Genomic DNA, 19,551 nt, shown 5'->3' with positions numbered 1-19,551 from the left:
ATTTGCTTACAAAATTTTATTACATTATTGCTATTTTCAGTGTTCTGCCTCTCCGTTCTTACCAGTGAGTATAATTCAGGAGGGGGGAAGCTGACTAGAGGAAGCAATTCTCTCCACCGACCTGAGACCTTTAGCTGCAGTTTTTATCAGAAGAGGACGAATCCAGACCTCAATTGCTGGTGCTCTGAAATTGAGCTTTATCATTATGAATTCTCTGAGATGCCAGTCCATGCTACACACCCATGGGCTCTCAAAAATGCTTACCAAATTCCTGTATCTTTATCTCATATTCAAAAGAAGAAAACAGCTCATCCAGTAATAACTACATTTTAATCTTTAAGTAAACCCCAGGTCTAGTTTCAAATCCTAATTTACACTGAAGGAAATACTTCATAGCTTAAAAAAACTTTCTTGTTGAAACAATTTTCAATAAGATAAAACATTTTACAATTTTTACAAGTAATAAAACTTTAAAAATTTACTAAATTTTTTGTAATGATTTTACTCCTGTGCTTTTCAGCCCAGTAGGTCTTGAATTTTACCAGGGAGAAAATACCTGGGAAAACTGCATAAGAATAGATTCCTGGGCCAGCCATGCTTCAGGGTTATGCAGTTGGTATGTCTGGGTGGGCCTAATGTTAAAAACAAATGCTAAGAAGCACCCTAGTTGTTGTTTTACAAATTCCACTCACTTAAGACCTCCTTTGCTGCCTGTTGTTTTTAAGTGATGCACATCTGTTCAAAACCACATAGGCAGCGAGGAGATAAGAAAAGGCTGGTAACTATAAATAAACAAGGAGGATGAGGATGTAGCTCAGTGGTAGAGTGCTTGCCTAGCAAGCACAAAGTAATGAGTTCTATCTCAGCTCAAAACCAAAGCAAAATGAAACAGATGGAAAGTCCGTCATAACGGGTGGTCCAGACGTGCATTTGCTATGGAAGGTGAAGGGACTGAAGGCAACAGTGTACATGTTTATTGAATGAAGAAATTACAGAATATACCCTAGTGTTCTTTTTAAGCCATTAACAATGCTTGGTTCTCCTCCAGTGGCCATTATTTATAAAGCATGTGGGATTTTTCTGTAGTCAGTGCAAAAGCTTTAGGGACCAATCTAGAATCACTATGTGATTCTAGAAACAGTTCTTGAAAGCTTATGGTCTGTAGTTTGATCTTGGTTCATAGTGATAAGCTGCCTTTGTGAAAAAGCCTTTATGAAGACATATTCTTTTCTTCTAAACAATCTATTTTTTTCCCGGTGAGTACTGTTTTTGTGCCTACTATTTTTGTCCACAATAACTTAAATTGTTACTTCAGGAGAACAATACAGTGTTGGTGGTTGTGGAAACATGTCACACTTCGGCAATCCTAGCTCATATTTACGATTTAGTCCCACAACCTGGCAGAGGCCTACATTGTGCAACATCAGTTCCTTCTGTCCCAAGAAAGATCACCAATTCAGTTAGACTAGCTGGCCATGAGCCTTCAGGATCTGCTTGTCTTTCTCCCATATGCTGCACTGGGAGTGCTGGTATGAGACACTGTGGTAGCTTTTACCTGAGTTCTAGGATCTGAATTCAGGTCCACAAAGCCATCCCCTGACTTTCAACTTCTAATGTGGCATAAGAGTTCTTTTGATACCTCTGTAACAGGCATTCAGCTTAGACTGGACACCTTTTATTTTGTGAGCAAATTATTCTATTTTTAAAAACATTCGTTTTTGACTTAACTATAAATGACCATTTTGTGATATCTACACAAAAGCATTATTCTTTTGGCAAGAGAAAAGTTACCTCTTAATTAGTACTTACCATATCATATTTGCTGTGCTAAAATTTTTTCCTTCTTTTTGTCTTGAAAATATTAAACCAGTTAGTTTCCTTAGCAGCAGAGTGGAGTTTTAGAGTATGTCAGTGGTTATCAAAAAGTGGCCTTCATAGTAGGAACCCTCAAGGGCCTTTGTCTCTGAAGTCAAAACCACTTTTATCCTAATGCACAGCTCTGTTTTCCTAATCACTATACCTACAGTTGCATGGAAGTGGTACCTGAATGTAGCCTGGTGACCTCACATCTTTTACTAGAAGTGATCTTAGGTGCCTTGGAGAAACAATAAAGAACTTACTTAGTTCTCCATCCTCATCACCCATGATAAAAGTAAGCAAAAAAGGACAAAGTTGTTTAATTATATACATGAGTAAAAATGATTGATTTTTCTTAGTTCTTTAGTATGGATTTAATATTCTGAATTTGGAAGTAAATACAGAATACTCATGTTGCACACCCAGTGTGGGGGTCATTGTGATTGAGCACACGTGGTAAAGCATAGTCTTCACTTGGCAGCACAGTTAACAAGACACACCATAGCTGTTTTGACTTGGCCCTTGGCAGACATATTTTCAAAAAATGAGCAACAAGTCTACTAATTTAAGGAAATGCAACCAAAAAAAAAGAGAGAGAAAGAAAGAAAGAAAGAAAAAGGGAAGGAAAGGAAGAAAGAAAGAAAAAGAAAAAAAGGAAAAATAGAAAGAAAGAAGAAAGGCACTTGACACTGTCATTTGTTAGTAAAATTAAACTTTCAGGAACTTGATGGGTTCCCAACAGGCTTAGAAAACATTTCTGGTAGGATTGTTGGAAATATTAGGAAATGCTGCTTTAAAACTACTGTATATAAAGCATGTCAATGTGTTGGATGTGTGTGAGTCAATGAGCCAGTACTTTTCAAATGAATGGATTAATGATGCTACAGCTATGTATGCTCAGAAGACCCAGGTAAGGACTAGAGGCCTTTAAATCAGAGAGTACAAAAACCATACTGATGTTTATGCTTCATATTCCATCTTGTCCTTGACCTTTGAGAAACTGCTACTTGTCAGTTTTTGATATAGATCAAAGAAAAATAGTCACAATTATCTGGAAAGGCTACAAAACATTCTGCCTCTTTTTGAGTATGTATCTCAGTACAAATGGATACTTCTTCCTGTTGTTACCTCTTTCTGAGTATGTATCTCAGTACAAATGGATACTTCTTCCTGTTGTTACCTCTTTCTGAGTATGTATCTCAGTACAAATGGATACTTCTTCCTGTTGATACCTCTTTCTGAGTATGTATCTGAGTACAAATGGATACTTCTTCCTGTTGATACCTCTTTCTGAGTATGTATCTGAGTACAAATGGATACTTCTTCCTGTTGTTACCTCTTTTTGAGTATGTATCTCAGTACAAATGGATACTTCTTCCTGTTGATACCAAACCAGCTTGTCAACAGTTTGACTTTAGTGGCATCCAGGAGATCATAGCTGTCCTTCAGAGGAGAAAGCATTTAAGAAATTTACAAAAATGAGAAACAATGCATTTCATTAACTCTTATATTATTGGATAATAGATTTATTGTTGCTATTTTAAATAAATCAATACTTAAAAATACACAAGTTCCAGTTTTTAGCATAATGAATACTTCTAAATATAGCACTAAGTTTTTGGGATTTGTAAATTTTAAGGACTGTGAAAAATCCTGATATCCAGGGGTTTGACTATCAGTAGAGTAGCCAATATTCTTAGACTATGAGACTATCTTAATGTCATTGTAGTTCTGTGCTGCTCAGCCATCTCCTCTGATTGCTTTTCTAATATCTCTTTTGAGGTGGGACCCTTACACTAAAATAATATTGGTCATGCAGACTGAGAAACAGAATACATGAGTAGCTAAGTGACCTGGCTTCATTAAGAACTGTCTTTGGAACTCTTTAAGAGTAGAACTCATATTTCACTAAAGAGGCAAGCTCTTCTAGGGAAGATTGCTGTGCTAGCAGAAAACAGGTTGGTTAGCTCCCTAGAAATAGCGCATGGAGTTGACTTCTGGCCTTCATACATGTGTGCACATGTACATGTGTACCTGCGTACATGTAAACACTCCTAATACCACACTTCAGTGTTAGCCTTGTTATAAATTCTTTTGAAAGTCAAAATTCAGTGTTTTTTTAATAGCTAAAAGTACTTCATGCAATTGTTAAAAAACATTAAATGCGAAAGCTAAGCCTTGTGGAATTCAGGAAAAATGAGTCCAATCTCATAAAACTATGAAAAAAAAGTGTTTTTTATTTTTTGTTAAGATTAATGTAGTTGAGGTGTGTGTAGGAGGCTACTTAGCTCTAGGAAATGCATTAGATTTGCACAGAGAATATTATAGGTATTTTAATATCTCAATTTTTATTTTGGAATGTAAAAGATCAGTACCGAGGAAGAACTGTTTTGAAGGCAAGTGGTTTAAACCAGTGGTTCACTATATATAACCTTGTCGAGTCAGTGAGTCAAGAAAGTAAAATTCTTTAGTTCTTCATCAATTCTTTAATGTGCAATGCTATAATTAATGTAAAAATAAACAACATTGTGTTTACAAGTTTGTTTTTTAAGTACTTTATGGACTTTCAGGGTTGGAAGGGCATTTAATCTAACTGCCCAGTTGATGTTTGAGCCTTCTTGCCAAATCAAACAGTAAAGAGAAAAGGAGGAGTGTTCAAAAGAAATGGGTGTGGCCTGGAGACAGGACTTTATGTAGGATTAAAAAAATTTAGCCTGAAAGCTTTTAAAGTCTAATTACATGGGGAGGTGCCTGTGTTTTTATTTGCTATTTACCTTTGATCTGTCCGCTGTTTTTGGCAGACTGGGACAGGCTTTTTTTTTGAGTTTTCGTGGCTTCTTTATTTGATGTTCAGACACTGGTCTGAAGTTGCCTAGTAACTCTGAGTTTCTTTTTCTTTTGAAAACCTCTAATATTAACACTCAACTTTTGTTCCTAGACTAAAAGCAAGTTACCATATATCTGCTTTCTTCTGAATGTTTAAACAACAAACTGGATTTTAGAAACTGTTTTTGTATCTGTTAGACATGTTACATATAAAACCCCCAAATAACATCAATCTGTAAGAGTAACAACAATAAATAAGAACTTATAGCTCACTATCTACTGTAAAAAATTCTGTGAAATTATACTTTGTAAAACTTGCATATGTATATATTCACATATGTATGTGTAGGTATTTGGTTTTTCTATAAATTTGTTTTTAGTATACACATTGTTTTTTATTAAGAAATATATTGTGGTAACATTATATTAGTAAATATAAGATTTACACCCTAATTTTAAATAGTTACAAAGTAGTGTTTCTGTGTCATAATTAACTTATCCAACCACTTGGTTGCTTTTGATTTTTTTTTTTTTTGGTTTTACGAGATAAGGTTTCTCTGTATAACCCTGGCTGTCCTGGAACTCACTTTGTAGACCAGGCTGTCCTCGAACTCAGAAATCTGCCTGCCTCTGCCTCCCAAGTGCTGGGATTAAAAGCATGCGCCACCACGCCCGGCTTTGATTTTTTAAACTATTATAGATGTATTACAATGAGCACAAAAACTACATGTGCTGTGATTTTCATGTGTTTGTGATTGGTTCTTTTAGGATAATTGCTTGACAACTTGAAGGATACAGACAAGCATTTTAACACTTGCCATTAAATTTCTGTTCAGTATGATACCATGACTTATATTTTAGTTCATGTTATTAACTGTTTTGTATTATTGGATATTAGTATTTCTTTACTGTATCATTTCCTTTAGATTTTTCATGATTTTTTTATATTGATACATACTGAGAAATTTATCTAAGAATGTGTGAAGGGTTGACAAGTGGAAGGTAGGGAGCTGGCTACCACTGTGGTGAATGTAAAAGTCTATGATAGAATTATTTTGAGGGGTAAGACTTTAAAATACCTTCCTGCTCCAGGGCAGTCGCTGGCCCATAGTTGCTCCTGCTGACTGCGTGGACTGCGGGCAGAGGTCTGGATAGTCCGTGGCCCAGGGTGTTCTGGGAAGTCCTCGGACTGAACAGACTGGGATTTTCCAGAACAGATGGTGATTTTCTCTGGCATTTCCTCCAGATCTTCTCGCTTGTGTGCTGCCTCAGGACCAAAGTGGCCACTTGTGCTTTTGGAACTATCTTTTCTAGCTAGCGTATAGAATACATGGTGTGTGCAGGCCGACACCCTCGCGTGTTCGGACATGTCGCTTCTTTATTCCTGTTTTCTATTTTGCAGGAAGATACAGTGAAGTCATTTTTTTGTTGTTGTTTATGCAATGAACTATGTGATGTGAGGAATATATACCCTCTTCCAATTGTTTGCTCTGGAATTTACCAATAGTTTAAGTTGACTGACGTCTGACTGAGAGATATCTGTACCTACATGTAGCAGCACAGCATTGATTTAACAGATGGGACGTAGAGAATTTCCTGTAGTGTTAGAATATTTTTTTTTTTTGACCAAAATGTCTGGAATGATTTGTTAGAGTTAGAGTTTTTAGAAAAACCAAATACCTGTATGTACATATATGAAAAAAATCTCTCTTCCTTTATCTCTATCTATATGCATGCAAGCTTTACAAAGTACAATTTCACAGAAATTTTCACAATATGTGGGCTCCAATTAATTCCTGAACAGCTCAGTGATTGAAAAAGTTCAATTCTTGTTCAGCATGACATTCTCTAGTTGCTTTTCTTATGTCCCCCATTGTTCACGTTACAGTGAAGGAAGAGGATGTGTCATGTATCTCTCACAACTACAATTCATGCTTGTAAAAGATTAGTCAACAAAGAAACATGATATGATATTTTTAAAAGAGAAATTGCATAGGTTCTGAAAACCCTTTTGAATTTCTAGCATTTTGCTGTAGATTTCTTTCTTGAGAAACTTAATTCTTTTCCCCATGAAAACTGATTGAACCCAGGGCCTCGGACTTATTGAGCCAATGCTTTTCCACGGAACTACACCTTCAGGCCCCTCTTTAGTGTTGATGCTGAGGTCAGGTCTCATCTGAACTCACTCTGTAGGCCAGGCTGGCTTTGAGGTTGCAGGCCTCCTGTCTCAGCTGCTCCAGTAGCTGGGATCCAGGCCTGTACCACTGGGGTTGGATCTATGTATATCTTCATAAAGAAGTAAAAGGATCAGATAAGAAAATAATCTCTGCACGCCCCCCCCCCCCCCGAACCCAATACTCTGTTGCTTTGAGGTAATTCATGTTGAGTGTCTAGATAAAGCTGTTGTATTCCTGGTAATACTGCCCTCTTAGATCTTAAAATGTCTCATGTCTAAAGCAGAGAAGGATAAAATACCAAAAATGAGTGATAATACTGTCTTCCTGGCTAGCTAGGCTCTTGTATTCTTTCCTCCCTGGAAGTCAGATCACAGAGCTGCAGAGCATTGGAGAGGAAGCATGGAGGAGGCTTTAATCCAGTGGTTCTCAGCCTTCTAGTGCTGAGACCCTTTAATACAGCTCCCCAAACTGTGGTGACCCTCAATCATAAAAGCATTTTTGTTGCTACCTCATAATAATTGTCATTCTAGAAATAGAATGTAAATGTCTGATATGTAACCCTGTGAAAGCATTGTTTGACCCCAGAGGAGTTATGATCCACGGGTTGAGAAAACATTACTCTAACCAGATCCTCTCCCGCTCAAATACCAGACCCTCACTGTCCCTAGGTCCTGACTAGAGATTAGAATAGATTGTCATGACCCCTAGGTCAAAGTGTATTTTAGGTGCCATGGAAGGGCAGAATTAGATATTTACTGTGTTTTGACTCTTACTTTCAGATGCGCATCTCTAATCTATTTTGATCAATTGTAGGGATTGTGAAACATAGTATAGTGGTTTCTACAACAATATATTGACCAAAGTTTTTTTTGTTTTCTTGAATGAATTTTACTTAACCTAGTTAGTTCTCACTGTGTGTTTGCCGTCTATATTTTTAAAGACGCAGAATGAGTCAAACTCATCCCTAGAGTCCAGGAAAGTTCCTGAGCTAAATTAGTAACTTAAGTTCCGTCATTACTTTCATTTGAACACCACTCATCAGCATCTTCACATTCTGGAAAGAATACAGCCTCTGTAACAAAGTTCCTTTGTTTTCATGGAACCAAAATGTGCTTTATTTAGGCCAAACAATAAAAGCAAACGACCTAACTACTTTCTAATGCATGGGGGCTCCGGAGGGAGGAAACCATAGATATTTAGAGGCATAAGTGACTCATTGTGCTAGTATAGTTTTATAACGCCGGCTCTGCATGTTTGAACTACATCTGCTACTTCAGTGTAACTGAAGTGTGTGCAAGCATGAGAATGCTGGGTAGAACTGTGGCCATGCAGGATGCAAGGCACAGCCTCAGCAGCTAACACTCCACCCCTGTGTAGAGCAAACACTGCCTCCTTCTTTACTAATTCACCTATGTGATATTTCTGTTGAACATGTTCAGCATATTTCTGATGAAGTGAATTCTTTTTAACTTGCAGGATGCGTTTCCAAAATGTAGCTTGCAAATTTTGTTTCCCCTTTGAAAAAAAAATCTTCCTTTAGTTTTCACTCCTACTTTTAAATATTCCTGCTACTGCTGATAGTTTTTAGAAAAAGCCACTGTGGATGGAGAGGTTGTATTTTTAGATGTAGAACAATGAAATAATTGTTGCTTTTGGCACAAAAGTCTTGGCAAAAGTTCTTAGAGTAGGTGAGGACGCTGACTTTGTTTGAAATGTTACTACTCATTGCCAGGATGTACGTTTCTTCAATAAAGCAGTAAATGCAGTTTACTTATACTTTTTCATTTCATTTTGTATCCAAAATTGTAGGTCACGTTCATGAATTCAAAGGCGATTTACCAGTGACTTCTGGGTGCTGGGTGATCCTCGTGTATAACTGTGAGTATTGATCCAGTCACTACTTTTCTCATTATATAAAGCAAAAGTCACAGTTCACAAACAAATCAACCCATATGTAAATTCTGGTTAGCTTTTTAGTAACTGTTTAGTAAATATTATTAGTTCTACATAAGTGATTCTTTTGGAATTAGGGTAATGCAGACAATGTTGGCTGTTGTAAAGCCTGCTTGCTGTGACTCCTGGTACAGCAGCACATTGCAGGCCTACCACCATAGGCCTAAACAATAACCTTATTTCAGGAAATAACCTCACTGTAGGAACAGGCCACCTTAAAAATTCTCCTGTATCCACAGATGCCTGTTTACCCTGATAACTTTGTACATCTTCGTGTCTATGCTGAGAAGATACAAGATAGCGTAGATTTCAAAGAGCGGTTTGTGCAGGGAGATTGATGCTAAGGAGCCAGATTCATTGGTGAATATAGAATGGACACCGAAATGGTGGTGTTCTCCCTTTTTCCCCTCCCCCAAGTATCTTTTATACTTTCAACCTTATTTTGGAGAAAAAAAACCCTATTTTCTCAAGAAAAAAAAGATGAATTAAAATACTTTCACGCATATTTGTTATACAGAAGAAGCCATAAGTACATGGTAGCTATTAAAACAAGTCTGCATAAATCTACTTTTAAGCAACCAGAGTTTGCTGCCATTTTACACTGTTGCAAAGCATTGGTGTTTAAGGATGTGTCTCTTTACAGTTGACAATAGTAAAAAATATAAGAAACATCTTTTGTTGTTGTAAAGAATATACTTTTTAGGAAAGTATTTGAAGAAATGTCAAAAATTAGAGTTTAAGCAGAAAGCACTGAAAATGTATCTAAAAGTCAGCTTTATCTGTCAGTGGGACTGTTGATCAGGACTAACCAAGCAAATAGATACGAATATTAAATGTAGTTTAGATCATTTTGTATATTTTTAGTGCTTTAAGAATGACCAAACTGGGGCTGAAGAGATGCTCAGTGGTTAAGAGCATTGACTGCTCTTGCAGAGAACCCAGGTTTGGTTCCCAGCACCCACACAGTGATTCACAACCACCTGAAACTCCAGCCCAAGGAATTTCTACACTCTCTTCTGGCCTCATGTGGACACATGTAGAACTCACATATAAATACAGGCAAACCTTCATGCACATTAAATACAAAAATTAATCTTTAGAAAATGACAAAATTATTCTTTAATGAAGTTATCAACTTTTGTCTGATGATCTGAGGTAACCCTGAAAACACAGGCTTGTATAAACTTCATGTCTTGTTTGGATTTCATGCCAGTTTGCTCTGCCATTTCTCTCAGCCCCTTCTCAGCTCCTTCCTAGCATTCCAGTCTCTCCAGTAAGTTCTTCGAGAAATCAAAGGTTTTAAAGCAACAAATATAATTGTCATCGTTTAGTTCAAATGTGATTTCTCATCAAACCAAGGTTTCTTTCCTAAATTCTTCACTCCTTATCAAGACACAGAGATGCTAATCTTGAAAGAAGGTGATCAGGAGCCGGGTCCTCAGGGTCAAAGATCAGGGGGTAGGGACATTGGAAGGGGACACAGTTCACACAGATTTCATGCCATTGTTTTTATAGTTTAACTTAAAACACCTCAAACCTTTTCTGGTCAGATTCTGTCTGGTCATGGGAGTGGAAGCCATGCTTGTCAAATTGACTCATGTAGTCATTTTCCAGTGTTCAGAAAACGCTAGGTTAGGGCATGGGCCAGAGATTCCAGGGTTGGTAAAGCTGTCTTAAGCTGTAGGGCTGTGGGAAGAGATGTGGCAGGAAGCTGTGACTGCTCTGTTTCTTCCAGTTGCTGTGGAGCTGGTCGCCCAGTCAAGCCAGCAAACCGGGGTGGGAGGGTCAGTGACAGGTTTTATGAGCCTCACTCTGAAACTGCCTGGTCACTGCCTGTCTAAGGCAGGAAGCTGCAGCTCACAGCTCCAGTCTGTGAGATAAGGAAGGTGGGCTATTATCTTGCACATCCATAATGAATAGGCCGCACTGAGGGTGTGTGAGGACTGATGGGAATCTCTCTGCTCGCATCTGCCAGTCTGCTCAGATGGCTGTGACTTCTGACACCGTGTCTTATCCTCGCAATCCCTCTTCCTTTTTTTTTTCTCTCTTGTTAAAGAGTAAAATGACATATTTTTCCAAAGTAGGCACTGGGTAGAAAGATCTTGATCTGTATGCTCTATGTCATATTTAACTTTTTATCGTTAATGAAAAATAATTATGTAATCCTTTCTACTAAATTTTATTGTGATAATAAATGATTGATTAAATAAATCAACAAATAACGAAACCCAAAGATGGTTCAATAGATAATTTGCTTTTCTAATCTTCCCAGACTACTCAGCAATTTGAAATAGATTCCCACATAGAAAATGCTGCCTCCTTCTGATCTTAATAACTTTATTGTCCTGTACACATACACACACAAATATGAGGTGGGTTGGGCAGAGAGTATTGATTAACTAAAGGACTGAGGCACGAATACAGCTTAGATTGGCGTGACCCTATTCTACAGCCGTGAATCTGGCTGAGTTTTGTGAGATGAGCCTGTGCTACTTTCCGTGTCAGCACAGCAGGACACACGCCTGACCTCAGTGTACTCTTCCCCACAGCATCGTGGTGTCGTCCTCTGAGAGACAATTTTCATTTTCTTTCGCTTGTTTTTGTCACTGTCTCTGACCTCAGTTTCATGCTATGTCAGAGGAGCAGAGGCCCAGTCCCTCTTCCCACTCACTTCTCTTTCTGGAGTGCTGGTACCTCCTTGGCCTTTTCCTACGCTTGTGGTCCAGACTACCACATGTCATACTTCTGCTGGAAGTTTTTGAATTACATAGTTTTTTTTTGGGGAGGGGGTACATGGAGTCATTAATTTGCATCTTTGTGGTATTGTTATTATTATTACTGTTAGTTTTTAATGAAAATTAATCTGTGGCAAACTGAGCATAGCCCAGACCAAGGCTCCCTCAGGGAGAACATCTGTGAATTTAAGGGAAAGTATGTCTAAATGCATTATCTTTAAAAAATATTATTCCAGTCTAATCTTGACATAGAGCAGGTAAATAAAAAAGATGAGCTGTGAAAATCCACAAATAGGGCTTGAATGCCATTTTCCATGACAACGGGAGCTGCCCCACGAAAGCATTAGTGCTGGGCGTGTAAGGAATTTAGAATTGTGCCTTCTCAGTTTTACAGTTGTGTGCTCATGTTAATTAGAGATATACTGACATTTGAAGTATCTACATTAATGCACAGACCTACTATACATTTGTGAACCAAGGCCAGAAATCTCCTTTAATTGAAAGGAGCTGCTAATCTGACTGCATATCCATTACACCGCAAGCTTTTAAGTTTTATGTACTGGTGCCTCTGCACTCTTGCTCTTTATATGCTCTCTGCTGCCTATTTCTAATTTATCCCTCAAAGGCCAGCCTGCTCTGGTTTCACATCCCAGACTGGTGTCTTGGAGTAGTATCAGTGGGATTTTTCAGGAAAAAAATGTGATTCCTAGTGTTTCTTTTTTCTGACTAAATTTTTGGTTTTCCTTTAGAATGGCCTACACTGAAGTCAGGTAGGCGTTAGGTCTATGTGTGGAAGGGAGCTCATGCCAAGTTACTTATCAGACTCACACTGCAGTTTTAGGGAAAAAGCCAGTTCTGCAGGCAGACCCTGAGCAGCTCAGCGGCATTCTGGTTTTCCTGGTAGAGCTAGGGTTCTGCTCTTTTCACGCCAGACCACGTCTCTTCATTTCTGCCTTGTATATCCATGCCTTCTGGAGGTCAGATTTTAGAGATTTTGCTTTGTAAAGTAAGACCTTCAAATTATTTTTATGACCTTGTATTTCTTTAAATTTTTAAATGATTTTTAAAAAAATTTTATGTGCACTATGTTTTGCCTTGCATGTATGTTTGTGTGAGGGTGTCAGGTCCCCTGACACTAGAGTTACAGACAGTTGTTAGCTACCAGATAGGTGCTGGGAGTGAATTCAGTCCTCAGAGAGAGCAGCTAGTACTGTTTACCACAGACTCATTGCTCCAGCCAGAGCTTGTATTTCTTAAGATCTGGGTGTCAGGGTTTGAAACCTAATTGTTTTGTGCTTGTCATCTAGTGAAGCTCCTTCACTTACTTATTGGAGCAATCTGTAAGTATTACACAAGACGAGATAGAAGGTTTCTTTCTGCAGCACCAGAACACACTGCCCCAAAGGGCTCTTAGGACTCAGGACTTGTTCCATTAACTTATTCTACAGGCACACTCAGACCCAAGACCTGGGACCATTAAGACTTACTCAGAACTGTTGGTGTCATTATGGCCCCTTTCCCTCCTTACAACTTCTGCCTGTGCAGCACCCCTGCTCTTTCCTCTTTCATGTTGCTTGCTACTCCTTGTGCCATCACAGCTCACTTGGTAATTTCAAGTTAATTGCTCAATTATCAATGATAGTCACAGAGGACTTGAAACACGTGCAGTGGAAGATCTTTAAAATTTCAAAATGAGTCGGTGTGTCATAATCTTAAATGTGAGGCATGCCAATATCCTCAGACGTAAAACACACGGCCTGAGCCAGGCATTTCAGAGAAGGCCGAAACTCACTCTTACAATCCCAGTTTTTGTCTGGCACCAAAGTGTTCCATCTTTGCTGATTTCAAACAGCATGTCTAAATTTGATCTTGGTTTTCTCTTCAACACCAATGAATTGGGGTGGTTCAGAGAAGAAAAAGGAAGTAGAGTTGTACAGATTTCTGTTTTTGCTTGTTTGTTTGTTTTTTTGTTTTTGTTTTTCGAGACAGGGTTTCTCTGTGTAGCCCTGGCTGTCCTGGAACTCACTTTGTAGACAAGGCTGTCCTCGAACTCAGAAATCTGCCTGCCTCTGCCTCCCGAATGCTGGGATTAAAGGTGTGCGCCACCACCGCCCGGAAGGTATAGATTTCTGTTTAAGTATTGGAGTAGAAATGCACAATCACACATTTCCTGTAAAGTAGGCTTGGCTCCTGGTGGGCCTACATTTGGTGCCAGTACAGGAAGCTTCCGAAGGAGGCAGGATAGTGTGGTGGTGGTGTTCATGCACCAGGTGGGGAGGCTGTAATCAAAGGACACATACAATCATTATCTTTTGCTGTTGAAAACACAGCCCCAAGAGCAGAGGCTTTGAGGAGGACTCATTGAATCCTACCTAGCAACACTCCGATGCTTCCAAGATAATGCACACATTACATCAGAACTATTGTAATGCTTTTGGCAACTAAGCAAAGTATTATTACAATTTTTGATTTATCACCCAGTTTATAGTTTTCTCTAAACTAATATTACACCAACAGCTCCATTTTTAGATGCTATAATGGTCCTTTCATATTTCTGTAGGACTGTGGTAAAGCTGGATTTATTAGCTGCATTTGAAGGTATGGTGGGCCACACAAGGGTCAGTGCTGATGTGGTCAGTGTCCACTGGAGAAAGGAGAGTGAGACCTGGGGAGAACTGCTCCCTGCTGCTTTCTGAGATTGTTTTAACCAAAAAGAGACTTTAACATTACCCTGTATTTTTACGTGACAGTAATTTTTAATGAAAGGACCAAATGCATATAGAGAAGGCAAATTCAGTCTTTGTCTCAGCTGGGTAATGGTCTCAAGCATAGGTGAGGGAGTGCCAATAGACACTCGTACACAGCTAACAGCAGGACATGACAGACAGGCTGCCCATAATTTAGCAAAATAGTCATTGATTACTGCATCCATTTTAATAACTATCCAGTTTAGGAAGTCTGAGAAATCTTAGACATCTATTTTGTGTTTTGAGTCTGTATTACTTAGCTTAGTTTTATCTAAGCATGTTGGTATGTTATTTTGCACTTTGACACGAGGATAATCATTTCATCAGTTTTTGCCAGTTCCAAAGCATCACAATGCAAGTTAGATGTTGCCGGCCAGGAGAATCATGCCATGCAGCCTCTCTCCTTTTCAGTGTATTGCTTACATACTTCTTGCTGGGAGTTTTCAAAGGCATGAGTTAATTATACTGAGAAAGATGCATTTCTAAAACCTCACTTCATATAAAAGACTGGCAAAGAGACTTACCATTAATGTTTTATCAGTCAAAAAGACAATCCCCATGATGTGTGCTTGTTGTTATTATTATTTGCTGAGCACTACGGGCTTGGCACAGTGCTTTGATGAGAAGGGAGGTGTGTACACGGGAGGGGTTTAAATTTTAACTATTACTAGAGAGTTTCTGCAGGTGGAGTTTTCTCTGGACAGCTCAGCTTCCCATGGGCAGAGGTGATAGCCCCCCTACAGCACCAGGCTTTCTGTTTCCTCTCTTTTCTGGCTCTTTTAGGGCTTTGGAATGCACAGCCATAGCACAAGGCATGTTTGCCAGTTAATTGTTATTTTTCCCTTTTTAAGCCTGGCATTATGAACAATTAAGCAGCAGCATTAATGGAATCCAGTCTCTGCCCTTATAGCTACTTGAACTGAACAGAAATACAATTTTAATTTTTCAATTGGGGCAAGCTGATAAGAAGCCCATGGCTTGGTTTTTATGCCTTCCACAAATGTTCCAGTTTCATTAAGCTAAGTAATATAGAAATTTAGATATATTATTCCTCGTGGGATACTGTCTTCTTTTGTTATTGTGTGCACATCACAAGTTAGAATGAATGGCTGTTAAAATATGTGCTTAAGTTCATATTCACTGAACACTGACAGCTTTAAGGGAAGGGATCATTCTGGAATTTCTCTTAGTAATGGCACTGTGTGAACCCACTGACTGTGTTGGTTTTATGACTAATTAAGTGGGTTTTTCCATGAATCTAGAGTTGTAGGGCAGGCAGCTAAAGGGAAACATCTGGGGACACTGAGAAACCTGAGCATAATATGGAGCAGACAAGAGGAGTATTAAAGGATCCAGAGCCTTGGAGAAGGCAATATGGCTGAAGAGGTGGGGCAACATCTCTACCTCCAACATTATGAGTAACTGCAAAAACAGAGATAGCGAGAGATGTGTGGACAGGAGACAGCTAACATAGGAGGCTTTTTGTAGCTCACAAAATTGATTTTAGGACTGTTTTTCAAGACTTGGAAATACTTGTTGGGATTAAGCAACAGTTATTTAAAAGGATTTCTACAATTTCTTATGATTTATTGCAAGTGTATTTATTTTAATTCAGTGTTTTTTAAAAGACATTCCAGGAAGTGTAGATTCTGCAGAAAAACTAATGAGAATCATTTTACTTTATCTGGGTAAAGAGTCATAAAGATGTGTATGAAAATAATCACCCATATAGCTCATGGTAGCATTGTATGGGAGAACTCTAGAAAAGTTCCTCACCAGGTCAGCACTCCCAGAGAGAGTTGTGCCCCATGCATATCGCAGTGATTTTACAGTCCTGCAGGTAGGGCCGGCCTAGACAGCCATCAAGAGATGGCATCATAAAGATGATGTGTAGCGTTTATGCGACAGAGTACTATTCAGCCATAACAAAGAACAGAATGATGTGATTTGCAGGAAAATGCATGAAATTAGAGATTCATGTTAGCTGAAATAAGCCCGGCACAGCAAGGCAGGGATGACATGCCTTCCCTCTTAGCCCTCACCTTGACTCTTTGAAAGTCTAAGTCAGCATGCGAGGGAAAGCATGTCTTGCTTAGTTTTGGGTGTTGGGAAGCTAGTGCAACCCATCCTTTCATGCGAGCGAGTGTGGTGGATCTGCCTCCTGCCTCCTGCCTTCTCTCCCTCTGTTTGCTCCCTGTCTCTGTCCCTTCTTTGTTTTACTGATGGTGGCTTTGCTTTTAGTTTGCACTGTGTGGTAAGTTGAAGGTGACAGTTGGCACTTGCCTCTTAAGTTCTGTGCAGTTCCACTGTTCTGACCGGGGCTACAGACCTTCTTTAAGGTAGCCTGTGGTTGCTGCTGTCATTCTTTTTTTTTGTTTTTGTTTTTGTTTTTGTTTTTGTTTTTGTTTTTGTTTTTGTTTTTGTTTTTGTTTTTGTTTTTGCAAGACGGAGTTTCTCTGTTGTAGCCCTGGCTATCCTGGAACTACCTCTGCAGAGCAGGCTAGCCTCCAGCTCACAGAGATCTTTCTACCTCTGCCTCCTGAGTGCTGAGATTAAAGTTTTCCAGCTTTCTGGGAAACAAAGAACTGAAACCAAGATCCAATTGTTCTTTATTTTGTCCCATTTTTGAAATATAAACTAAGGTCCCTCTAGACCAGTGGTTCTCAACCTTCCTAGTGCTGTGACCCTTTAACATAGTTCCTGATGTGGTGACTCCCAACCATAAAATTATTTTTATTGCTACTTCATATCTGTAATTTAGCTACTGTTATGAATTATAATGTAAAATTTTTTTGAGATAAAGGGTTGCCAAAGGATTCCTGACCGCTGCTCTAGTTCATCCTGTGCAATCACAGGGAAATGGAGAAACTATTGGAATTAGTTTATTATTATGAAGTGATGAAGGTAGAATATTTGGAAAGAAATAGTCTTTATTGTGTTAGAAGCTTACTAAGCCAGAATTAAGGATTGTCAAGTTTTAAGGCTTATTGATATTTGCTGAGAACAGGACAGAGGAATGAGCATCTTTTAAAAGGTTTTAGAAGCTCCCCAACAGTGAGCAAGCTCGCTGCTTATCACTGTAGGCTTGCCAGTCACCAGGGACATCCCCAGCTCTTGGGGATTTCTTGTGTCTCTTGGGCATTTCTTCTTCAGAGAATGAATTAGGCCCTGTTCTTGATATTGCTATTTTTTAAGAACAATTCCACTTACACATAAATAAGGTAAATGTTCTATAGTACCAGAAGGATCAAGTTTATAGGTCATATCAAGAGTAGTATTTAAATTACCCAAGGAGCTAAAGGGAACTGCAACCCTATAGGTGGAACAACAATATGAACTAACCAGTACCCGGGAGCTCTTGTCTTTAGCTGCATATGTATCAAAAGATGGCCTAGTCGGTCATCACTGCAAAGAGAGGCCCATTGGACTTGCAAACTTTATATGCCCCAGTACAGGGGAACACCAGGGCCAAAAAGGGGCAGTGGGTGGGTAGGGGATTGGGGGGGTGGGTTTGGGGGACCTTTGGGATAGCATTGAAAATGTAAACGAGGAAAATACCTAATTAAAAAAAAAAAGAGTAGTATTTAAATAATGAGAGCTATACCCTTGGAAGAATGCTGTGGCTTGGTTAAGACCATGAATACTGATCAAATGGTGAGTTCACAACAATCTGAAATTCCTCAAGGAAGTTTCCTTGGTGATAGCACTTAACACTAGTACTGTACACTTCCTACAGCAGGAGAGGAATGGGTGGGCTCAGCAGTCAGGACTTGTAGCCATGGCTCTTACTGTATAGGTTAACTTTCAGAGATGCTCAGGGCAGGCACTCTCCCCAGTTGTGGTTTTGTATGCTAGTTGGTTTTTGTCTCCCTTTCTTTTTCTCTTTCTTTTTTCCCATGGTAGTGTTTAAAATGCTAGGAATGTATCATGTATAATGTCAGTTTCCTCCCCCAGATTAAAAGTTCTCTCAGGGTGGATGCCATGACTATTCTTTAAGCCTGTAGAGTCGACTTCTAGCACAATTCCTGATCTATAAGAAGTTCCCCCTAAATATTTATTGAAAGGGTGAATAAATGATCAGTAAGTAAATAAAGGACAGGTGGGAATGCAGGGAAGTAAAAGACTGAGCTAGGACCTCAAATCTGATGCCCACGAGGGATGGACATTATTTAGACAGTCCTGGGTATAAAGTTCCCATTTCATTGTACCTAACTCAGAGCAGCTGAAATATTTGGTCTCTGCACTGTTCCATCTTAGTTTGAGATTGAATGCCATCTCATCTTTTTCAAGCTCATTGCAACTCGGCTCTCTTAACTTAGTTGTCTTAAGCTAACAGCTTCCTCCAGAACAGTGACTTTCAGAATTCTCTTCCTCGTACACAGAGAGTACTTTTCTTTATTCTATAAGATGGACCGTTTTTTAGGTTTTGGTGCTGCAGATTTGAGTTTGGGTCATGGGCATTGTGGTTGTTGCATGCCCTGCTGAGTTTTCCCTTGGAGAGTCAAGTCACTGTGAGGGTGTGGAGCTCATCTGAAGTAAATCTTAGCACTGCCATGCTTGTTTTGGTCCTCTAGCAATAACTAACTAATTTTTGTGACTTTGGGATCTATGAACCCATTCATACCCATGTCCACAGCATGTTCCCCAACACACACGCACGTGAACACACACACACACACACACACACACACACACACACACACACACATTCTACTCTCCCTTTTCTAAAAAAAAACCAAACCAAACCAAACCAAACCAAACCAAACCAAACCAAAAACATTTGAAGCATCTAATTTTTCAGCTTTCTGGAAATTAGAAGTTTAGTAAGGAGTGATTTGCCCCCACCACAGACTTCACATATGATGACATAACTAGTGGCCAACCAGTGTTCAGCTTAGTCCCTAAAACCTGTTTCTATGTGTGACCAGCTGTTTTCCCAGTTAAAGCAAATCATTGTTTTGACAATAAAGGTTTTTAATCATGAGAGTGCTTAGTACCTGCTGAAAATGAATTTATCTTCACAGCCATATATTGCACATGGAGTATACTCAAAGCATAACATTAGGCATGGCACTAGAAATAAATGCAAATGTGTGCATAGGTTCCTGGGAATTGTATAGTGCTTTTATTCCTTATTGTGTCCCAAGTATCTAACTAAGACAACATATACTCCAAGAAGGTAGTAATAAATAATGACTAAGCTACAATGGTTCGATTGTTACAGAGATATAATATTGTCTCTCATGCAGAATGTAT

General features: G+C 39.0%; 1 protein-coding gene across 41 annotated transcripts in view; it reads left to right on the top strand.

Moving 5' to 3' along the window:
• Sox6 (SRY (sex determining region Y)-box 6) overlaps positions 1-19,551 on the top strand; it is a 569,905-nt gene that overhangs the window by 88,145 nt on the left and 462,209 nt on the right. For all 41 annotated transcript variants that reach the window (XM_030242289.1, XM_017322068.2, XM_030242296.1 and 38 more), the window contains one exon: positions 8,670-8,738. The gene's annotated coding sequence lies outside the window, so the exon portion shown is untranslated. The remainder of the gene's footprint in view (positions 1-8,669; positions 8,739-19,551) is intronic.

This window comes from Mus musculus, chromosome 7 (genome assembly GCF_000001635.26).
Source record: "Mus musculus strain C57BL/6J chromosome 7, GRCm38.p6 C57BL/6J".
NCBI lineage: Eukaryota > Metazoa > Chordata > Mammalia > Rodentia > Muridae > Mus > Mus musculus.
Note: the sequence above shows the minus strand (reverse complement) of the source record. Positions and strands in the feature narration are given on the sequence as shown.